Source organism: Accipiter gentilis, chromosome 9 (genome assembly GCF_929443795.1).
Source record: "Accipiter gentilis chromosome 9, bAccGen1.1, whole genome shotgun sequence".
Classification (NCBI taxonomy): Eukaryota; Metazoa; Chordata; class Aves; order Accipitriformes; family Accipitridae; genus Astur; species Astur gentilis.
This window is the reverse complement of record NC_064888.1, coordinates 39,017,284-39,027,948: the sequence shown is the minus strand read 5'-3', so window position 1 is coordinate 39,027,948 and position 10,665 is coordinate 39,017,284.

The following is a 10,665-nucleotide window of genomic DNA, read 5'->3' as shown; positions in this document are numbered from 1 at the left end:
CGAGAGATCAGCGAGGATGCTGTATTACAGTTTTAGATAAAGTTTTACAGCCTACTCTTTCATTTCAAGTTAATTAACATTAATGAGAATATTAGATGGATTAGGGGGTAGCTCCCATTTTCCAGAGCGTTGGCTATGTTTATCTATCAAGACTATTCTCATTTTACTGACTTTCAGATCCTCTTTAGATATTAAAATCAGGAACCTGGAGGGAAAAAGCTCTTGATCACATTTATCCTAAGTCAGTGTTTTTGATGAGTAGGTTATGGCACTCTCTAATCATTGCTAACTTTCATTAAATTTGAGTTTCTTATTAGAACAGAATTAACCAGATGGGATTTTGTTAGAGAGAAACTACACTTAATATTTAAAAATTGCACTGCAGCTGAAGGTGGAAGAGCTTAGACTGTCAATATTTTGAACCTTCTCTCAAAACTACAGACTGTTTCATTTTAAAAGGGCAGCAACAACAAATCTTCCAGAAAATTTGCTTTCATGTTTTCATGCCCATCGTCATTTCTTTGCTGTTTGTTTGTTTTAAAATGCTCCACTCCACTGGTGGCCATGGTATGCTATGTTACAACACAACGTTTCCAGACATGGAAGAATGTTTATAAATCTGTGGGGAAAGATTTAGCTATCTTTTAAAAATAAGCTATTTATGTATCTGGGTGTAAAAGACTGATGTTCAGTTCAGAGCCTCGTCCCATCAGCCTTCCGTCTGCTCTGGGTCACTGTGGTCATGTTTACTGGGTAGAGCTGGAACTATTTTTTTACGGTTGCCCTTGTAGCTGGAAGACATGACCATGAACTTCAGAGCCTTCGTAACAAGTAAATTGTTAACAATGCCAATATCACGTAAAAGAGTTACGGGAGTTTGAAATAGATCTGGTTAAAATAGCTAAACAGAAAGAGGTTTTTAATTATTTTTTTTAGATAAGATATTACAATCAGTGCAGTGTAAGAGTTCTTACTTTGAGCATAATCTCACCTGTCTTACATACCGATGGGTTTTTTTGGCCGTTCAACAGTGTATTTGCCTGATTCTACTTTATTGCACTGGCATAAAGACAAAGTAAGTCATTCTGTATAAGCAAAAAACTAGAGCATAACTGGTGCAGACACCAGCCTGGTGTCTCTGCAGAAGGCAGAAATTCTGAAAAGGAGCGGGACAAAGCTCACAAGGCAGTACTCGCCCCACGGGGAAGGGCTGGTGTACATTCGCAGCACTGCTCCAGCGCTCCCCGGCTGCATCCCTGGAGAAATGCCATCCTTTCTGTCCCAGGGGCAGGGAGAGGGAGCGGGAATGAATGTCTAGCAGACCTAGTATTTGGACACAGGGAGATCTGGCAAGGGACATGTAACAAAAACAAACCTGCAGGCACCACCTGGTTTGGGAAAAAGGTCATCTTCTGATTTAATTTTTGTGAGAGTGCTTGCAAGGTCGCCCAAATTGGTCAATTTGCGATGTAGCATATTAATATCATCATCTTAAAAACCCACAGGCACCTACAAATGTATTTTAGGATTTTTATGTAGAAATGCAACTCGAGTGGGGAATCAGCTCCCAAATTCAGCCCAGGTCCTTGACATTTGTACAGTGCCGAGCACATCCAGGTTTGGCTGGGCCTGGCTTGTTTCATGCTCACGATGGCTACGGTCATCGTAGGGGTGAGATGCGTGTCCAGTAGATGATGGCTTTTGCAGGACGCAGTAGAAACGGCCAGAAGTGTTACTTTTGAGGACAGTAAAATACCATCACACCTAAAGAAGGGAGGGACCTGCGAGCCAGTCTGACCCGAGGGATGGAGCACGAAAGGCACTAAGGTTGGGGGCAGGATCCCTAGTGGGCTCTGGCAGGCGAGCTGAGCAACAAGCATCCCTTCCAGCCGCTTTTTTGAGGTCGATTTCGTGGTTGAATGCGTGGAGGGGGAGCCGAGGGAGATGATTTGTACAGCCCGGGTACCATCTGGTGGCGGGTACGGGCAGAGCCCGGCCAAGCCAGGGCTGCGAACCCAACCCCGGGCGGTCAACAGAGGGTTAACCCGTAAGGGTTTTGTTTTTTTTTAACGTCGAGTTGATTTCATCACGTCATTCGTTCTCATAAAATTCCGAGTCCGCAGCAAAGGAAGTCATTGACTGAAAAGACCTCACCCCAGACAGACGTAAATTGATGGGTGAATTATTCAGCACCTTAAATTTGGGTGGATGCCACATTTAACAGAGTTCAAGCCCCATTTTTGTCAAGTAACGTAACACGAAGACGCATACGGTGGTGTTATATGCAAGTCAATGCATGTGAAAGGATTTCCCCAAGAGCTTCGAGGTGTTTAACAGCAGTTTGGAGGTCCCCGAGCCGGTCCTCAGTTTTGTCACCTTGAGACCTCCCGCCCCAAGGAGTTTTCCCAGACCTCAGCGGTGTCTCTCTCTCTCTCTTACCTTGCCAGCAGCGACAGACGTAGCTGAGCAAACTCCACACTTCACGATGGGCTGACACCTGCGATACAGAGGGAAAAAAGATTTCTAAAGCATATAAAAAGAAATGTTTCTATTTTGTAATCAGAAGTCAAGAGATGTGAATTAAAAAGGCAATTTTAATAGTTGAATTGGAATGGGGTGAGGACTCTGGTTACTAACAGCTGTTTGCCAATAAAACACTCTCTGGCATTTTCTTTGAGGAAACCTCAAAAGATCTTTTCACATTAACTGTCTCCAGAATGGGTGTTAAGTTTCCTATTATTGTAAGCGAAGCATGGGAAGTTTGATACCCTGCGTGGGAGCCAGATGCCAGGCCCAGCACGGGCAGAAGCTGAGGAACAGTTGAGAAGTGACGAAGCACTGTTGCCAGTTGGAAAAAAGAAGGAATTCCTGAGAAAAAGGAGTTTTCAGAAGGAATCTGAAGATGAGTTGGGGTGACAGGAGCATGAATAAATGATGGGTCCATTGTTTTAGTATATGGAAGAAAAAGAAAAGGGGGAAAAAATGTTTTAGTGATTCTGAAGAGACCAGACTGACCAGAGGTGACAAAAGAGGAGCTGAGGAGAGGCAAGAGATGCAGCAAGAGAACAGGACGGCTGCTAATGCCCTCCATCATTCTAGGGAAAATGGAGAAAGAGGGAAGAAAGGGTGTTTGAGAAGGTCTGAGCTGGAAGTAAGGTGCTTGTCTGAAGGGTTTCCAAATCCTCAGATGAAAGGTGCTTTAACTGTTGTATAACCTTGTTTCTAAAAAATAATATTACATTCCCAGGATCGAATACGTGACCCTTTGTAAAAAAATCTGTCTGATTTTGGTATCATCAGAATTTACTTCCTCAATTTTATTTTCATCAGTATGGAAAGGTAACACATATACTCCAGTTCTTCAGCCTGTTGGGTGGTATCAGTGGGAATCTATGTACGTACACATATTTTTTGCATTTATATACGTTCCTTCAAGGACTGACTTCTTTTTCCTTGACTTGAGCATGAAAGTTCCTCTATTACTCCTCCTGTTTGGAGAACATCAGGCAGCTGTGAAGTAATTTAATGAACTGAAAAGAAGTGATTGCTGATGATACTAATCAGTCAGTTCTCTATTGCTGTTTGATATCTTGCTCCATCAAAGGAACAAATCATGAATGCGCAAATTAAGTGCGATTTAAGGACACTTAAATATTAACAGAATGGGACTACAGATGAAATTGTAGTGGCTTTGATTCTTAACTTTTGAAATTCCTGTCAATCGTTGTCATTGCTGTTATTATTTTGGATGTGCAAAAATGAGGTTTCGAAACCAGACAGCTGAATAAATCAAATAAGGCAAATACAGATATATGACAGAGAGACATTAATAATTGTCTGTAAAAGAAGTTTATCTGCTTCCTGCTTGCCAAGAGGTTTTTCTACTCTGATAATTCAAGAAAACTACTAAAAGTTTAAATGTTTATGCATTAATTCTAGCTTAAATACCAAAACAAAAGGGCTCGTTTCATGCCTGTGATCAATATTTGTTTTCTTGTGCTGCAGCCAGGCAATAGAGACAATAATTTTCTGCTGTTCTCTCACTCTGGAGATGCTGTGGGTGAGGTTCTCCTGCCGAGACACACAGAAAATAAACCCCTGAAAAGGAAAGGAAAGTAAAATCTGGGCTGCGGGGTCAAAATGCCGTTCGGTCATCAGGGTCACTACTGTGAGTAAACAGGAGTACGGAGGTGCTAGCACAATTCAAGTGGCAGCAGCCTAGTGTGCATCTGAGGGAAAGCAATCTCTAAAAAGTATCATGTGCGTGATGGCGGCCAAAGTTGCAGCCTCCTGGCTGCGTTGCAGTTGGAAGAACTGTGTCGACTCAAATATTATACAAATACTGTTCATACGCACTTGGATTTTGCATAGTTGTGTTGAAGAGCTCCCAGGAAGAAGGATGTGATGGACACCTCATTCCTTGACAGTCGTGCTGTAAAATGGCCTAACTGTTCTTCAGCCCAGCAAGAAATTTTGCAGCTGCTCTAATGATAAGCTATGCAAAAATAGGCTTATTCCCAAACTAATTCAGGCATTACGATAAGCTGAAAGTCTGAAGCTTTATCTGAATCTGATCACTGGATTCAGAGTGCACGGGAGTGTTTCCACTGATACCTTCACACCATAGATCAGCTCATCTCCTTCCTTGAAATGAGATAATTACTGTAGATCGACAGAGTTTGACAACACGCAGGTTTTCCTTGTGCTGCTGCTGCTTTTTTTTTTTTTTTTTTTTTTTTTTTTGTAATTCAAAAATCTTTTAATTTGAAAGATCCCCAGCTTTCAGAAACAAGATGTTGCATCCCCACTATTCGGGGCATGAGATGCTGAGAGGAACAGACCCCGTGGCAGGGATTGCTTTTCCTGCCTGGCATATATCTTTGTAGCCTGCTTTCATTCCTGGGCTAGCTTTACCAACATAACAAAGCTATATGGTATCATCGCATATATAAAATGCTATGCTTCAGCTATCTTGAGAGAACAGCTTGGCTGCAGAATCAGAGGTATTGCTAGGGAATCGGTCCAGCAAAAAGCGTTTCACGGATGCTGAGCAGCAAATGAATGGCTAGCACAGCTCCCGCTGCCTGCCAGCCCCATCACGGTGATGGGTGAGTGAAAACTGGTTATTGCTGCCATAAATGTCCCTCTGTGGCATTTGTGTGTGTGTGTGTGTGTGTGTGCTGTTCCCTTGCCGTCAGTGAGATCATTTGACTTTTCATGGGTTAACACATTGCTTTGTGTATATTGCTATTTTAAAACACAATTAAAAAGCTGAGTGATGCCGCACAGCACACTCCCGTCAGTCTCTGCTAATCAAGGTGGTTACCTTCAGCTAACTGTAGCATTTTTGATTCCACTAAGATATGCAATTCTAGTTCAAGTAAGTGTATTTGAACTGTATTTTACAGTAAAAAAATACTACAAAGCAAATAGCTTTTCCTGAGAACTACCTCAACTCACCAGAGCCAGCGTGGCTGAAAGCAGTTTTCATATTCTCCTGTCTTGAAGCCCTGATCATGATCTGTAAGAACTACAGTTTTTGTACCACCCCTCTCCTTCCCAGCCCTATTTCTCCTGGGTTTTATCACCGCCCAGTGTTGGGGATTAGCAAATCAAACACGCAGCTAACACCTCTGGAGGGTTTTTAATATATTCTGTGTCCTGTAGGTGTGAGAAGCAGGGCTGCTCCCATTTCACTTGAAGATAATACGGTACGGTGGGTAACAGTGGGTCTTTGACATGACTTGCAGCCAATATTCCAGGAGAAGATGCATCACGACCCGCTACAGCCAAACCTCCACCAAACCCACGCTTGAACGGGCCTTCCCAAACCACGGTGAGCTTTGTTAGACAAAACACATGGCGATTCCTCCCTACGGACATCTGTGTTCCTAGTGCAAATAAAATAGCATAGGAAAGCCTACGGAAGTATGGGTTTTATGGGTGGTCCTCCTCTCCCTGTCTTGTCTAGGGCCAGCCATTAGGTCACTTGGTCTGTAGGGTCCCACAGTCCCCATCCACCCCCATCGCTACCCCAAGAAGCTGAGACTGAGATCAACCTTTCAGGAACACGTCTACAAGCAATGCAAAAAGCTCCGACAGTTTCTGGATTTGAATAAATAGATCCGATGAGGATCCCACAGGAAGCCCAACACTTCAAGAACACTTCTAAGGAAAAAGGAGAAACTTGCCTTAAAGTGCTGCTACTTGGGTCAGGGAAAATAAAGTTCAATTTCCAAGGAACATCTCCTCTCAGGTCACTGACTTGGGCCAGCATCTTCTGTGATCTTCTGTGTGTGGGCAAAAAGAGTTCCTTTGGATGGGGCTTCTGAGTATATAACCTTAGAGAAGAAAAAACGAGGAGGAAAACGTAAATATTAAGAGTTTTCAGATCTGCAGAAGGACTTATGTGCCTGTTTCTTTTTCCAGTTTTCTTAGCTGGCCTCAGTAAAGACTCCCCTCAAACCTTCTCTCACCTCTGCCTTCAGTCCATCACCGCTGCAAGAACATTTCCCAAAGCAAAACGTATTTGTACCTTTTTTTTCTATTGTAAATTTCTACTGGTTTTATGCCATTTTTCTATTTTTACACAAATAGCAAACCCATAAACGAGCCCCTGATTTGGCACTGCAGCCTCTTCAGACTTTTCATGCAGAACTAGCAGAGTCTAATCCGATTTAAAATGCATCCAAATTCCCAGCAGCAACCGGCAGGAGAGCGGGACAAAGCTGACATCCAGACGGCCAGCTCTGAGAGGGGACCTGGAGCTGAGACAGGGCTGAGATACCTGAGGGTTGGTGTCTGTCTGCAGGCACCGTGCTTCAACCAGGGCAAAATTCCAATGGCAGCAACATCGTTAAACCTTGTCCTAATTTCAGCCATCGGCTCCAATCCCATTTCCTTTGCCTGACTGGGGTTTGTGGCCACCTTGACCTTCGTTTCCCAGTTATCAAAATAACATGAATGAAAATGCTTCTGTAGTTGCTGGGCAAAACTAGAGCAAAATTGTTTAAGAAAAAAAAAAAAAAAAGAAGAAAAAAAAGAGAGAACTATTTTAAGAACTATTTTAAGTGCTGCGGCTGACTCTGTATTTCTGGAGACCAAAGCAGCCCGCAGGCCATCTGTCTCCTGGAGAACTGGTCTCCGAGACTGGGCACAGAAAGATCCTCAAGCACACATGACTGACTTAGAAATCAGCTCCAAGACGGGGAGGACTGTTTTATTTGCTGGCTTGGGACACCCCGACCATGGGCTAGTAATCCTCTCTTCATCCTCCTGAAGAGAGCAAGCTGAAAGAGAGGTCACCAGGATTTGCCCCAAATAGCTCGGGTTCGCAGCACGGTCCGGAGCCAAAGTTTGGATAAGCATAAAAAGCTTTGGATAAGCCACATTAAAGTAAAGGTCGGATGAGATCACTAGACTGCTGATCATTCATGAGCAAAGTATTATTTTCGGTTTCCACATGGGATCCTGATATTTGAGCGGGCAGAAAATGGCTTTTTCAAGGACTGCTTCTCTCTAACGTTAACAGGAGGCATCAAATCAAAGTTTTCTTTTTCTTCCCCTACCTGTCATCATCCTCAGAAGAGTCTCACAGAGGCCAGCTCCAAAAGCCTTATTGGCTTGCACAGTTCCTAAAATATCGCAGCTGAAATTGCCAGCACTTGGTGAAACCCACTTGACTGCAACACCGCCCGCATTTCGAGATGACTGCAACCTGAACACGCACAGCTTTTTTTCATGCACGCATCCGTCTCGGGGCCAGGGTTTTGACCCCGCGGCTGTGCTGGGATTCAGAAAGAAGATCTACTAAATCTAGGAAAAAATCGACAGAGCAGAGCTGTGTCGGGAAGTTGCTTTAACAGAAGCTCCTCCCCATCCTAAACCTTGGGGAGAGCTAACCAAACCAACGCAGGGACAAACCATTCGTTTTCTTCTGCGGCACTAACCTCACCAAATGCAAAACAGCCTGATAGAGCTTTCCACGAGCTGCTCCTACGCTTGATTACAGGAATGCTAATAAACCCGCTGCCAATGCCCCACGGGCACAGCCCTGCTCGGATGACTTCCCAATGAACATTTTTCCTGGCTCAGTTAACTGCCCCACTCATGGATTTGCTTCATCCTGGTGACTGATTTGCTCTTTCCAGAGTCATATTCATTGAAACTGAATATTTAACAAAACCAGACATGTTTATCCAATATGAGGAATCATAGCTGGCTGGAAGAGTATGGAAACTGAAGTGATGGAGACTGCCAAATACTCCTAAGCACTGTTAACGGTACAGTGCAAAAGAAATGTCCAAAAAGGCAGCTCCCAAAAGTAAAGCTTAACCCTCAGAAGGACTAAAGGAAGGGAGAGGTGAAGACAGGGCTTGTCACTAACTGCTCTTACCTGCCCACGTACAGCTGGAGTGGCAGCTTTCGCAGATGCAGTGAAACACAGAGGTGAGACCGAAAAAAGCACCGAGGCCGTTTGATACTGCAAAGGTGCTTATTTCTCTTCTGTGACAGCAGATTGCTTTAAAAGTGTGTCTTAACCCCCGGCTCTGCAGCCCCAGCAAGGCTCGGTGCTCACAGCTGACTGTGATTTAAATGGATCCTGCTTTAAACACAGCTTCTGGGTTTCTGGCACGCCTGCCAGTGGGGCAGCAGTTTTGATCCGGAGCTGGCTTGTACAGGCCTTAGCCATTAAGTCTTCATCCACTCAGCATAAAATAAAATAGAGTGAAACTTATCATGCCAATAAAGACTGAAATTAGTAATCATCATAGAGTTGGGAGATGCAATTTAGAGATTATTATGCTATTAGAAATTTAATTCTATTGACACATATATATGAGAACTTGAAATTAATAAATACACACTTTTGGATGTCTTCTTTTCATTCGATAAAAATCCTCCAAAAGCTGCAACGGGGGATAAGAACAAGTTGCGAAAGGGAGACAAAGAACATCCTCGAGATCACAAAAGCTCTGTGAAGGTTGGGAAAGCAAAGGAACAAAACCATGCATCAAAAATTTGTCTTTGAGCAAAATCAGGCTCTGACCCAGCTGAAGAGGTGCCCACCGGTCCGTCTGAGCTCCAGGCCAGCTCTGCAGACAGTGACCTTTCTGCACTGAAAATCAGAAACTGAGGGTGACCGGCATTGCTTAAAATAAGATGACAGACATCTCAAATGAAGGCGGTAGGAATCAGTAACTGCATTTGAATGCCAGCCTTTATTTTTTGGCCAAGTGTCTGCTGGTGTTCAAACACCTCCCCCCTTGAGCGTTTAAAGCAAAAAAAGAAAAACATTTTGGTGAGGATGAAGGGCAGGAAGTCTTCAGAAAAGGGAAATGACTTCGAGTGAGAAATTCCCTTTCACCTTTCAAACAGTATCTCATACTTACAAGCCTTTTCAGCTAGCAGCTAAAAGGGTAGTTTTTGAAAGAAATATTGCCTGCTGGGCTAAATTGTCTGCTAGAAAAGGTGTAAGCAATTTTAGTAATGGTGTATTCCTTCACAGACTACTGGTACTAAGTGTGGAGCAGAAGAGGGTTGGGTGGCCACAAAATGCTCAGCCCCATCCTCCCACTCTCCTTCCTCTGCTTTAGTTTTGTTCCAGAAAAGTGCATTACCTGTCTCCACGGGAAACCTGTCCCTATGGCAACATATAGGGCAACATATAGGACTATCTTGATGCAGACATGCTAGTACTTTGACAGCCCCCTCTTTTTGTGACACTTCTTAAGGTAACATCCCGAGATCGTCAGATCGTCAGATGATGTGAGATCGCCTGTGTCCAGACACATTTGGATGATTTTCTGCCGAGAACTTGGTTTTGCAGCCCTTCACTTTTCCAGCTCTTGAACTCTCCGCCTTTATATCACCACTGCAATTTTGTCTGAAATGTGTTGCAAAATCTATGTATTTGCCTCTATCAGCAAAAATCTGTAACCTCAAAAGAGATGTTTTTTGACAAGACCTACTTTCCATAAAGCCACGCTGCCAAGTATCACATGCTGCTTCTGTGGTTCTTTCTGAACTGAATCCCACATTGGCTCTTCCCTTGTTTGGTTCAGATGCTAACAAAGTTTACTTGTGCCTACGCCACCACCGTGATGAATTTCTAGCTACACTCTTTATATATGCTGTTACTTGGATTAACACCGTTATCATTTTTTTCCACTCTGTTATGAGTGAATATGCTACATCTAAGCGCATCATAAATTTACCAATTAAAAATATCCCGTGCACTGCTGGCTTTGGACGATAAGAGGGAGTGTATGTGTATGCAGGGTGATAACCTTGAGCTCCATGAACTGCAGTCAGGACTTCTGATTTCAAAAGCATAAAGCTCCTCCCCAGGGGCAGTCACAAGCCACCGCCAAGAGCTCTGGGCTACATCCTAAACATCTACAGGGTCCAGAAAGGTTGAGACCCTTTGGAGCGATGCTCACAGTGAAACCTGTCACGGTGGGGCTTTCGTTGCACACAAAGGCATGACAGCATAAGGTACAAGGGTGTTTTTTGTTTTAATCAGAGCCACATGACTAACATTTCACATAAAGGTTAAAAAAAAACCAGGTCTGCGACACCCAAAATGTACTTAAAACTTCTTTCATTACATAGCACAGCCGGTATTGAGGTAATCTTCTCTGATCTAGATTTTAAAGCTCACGA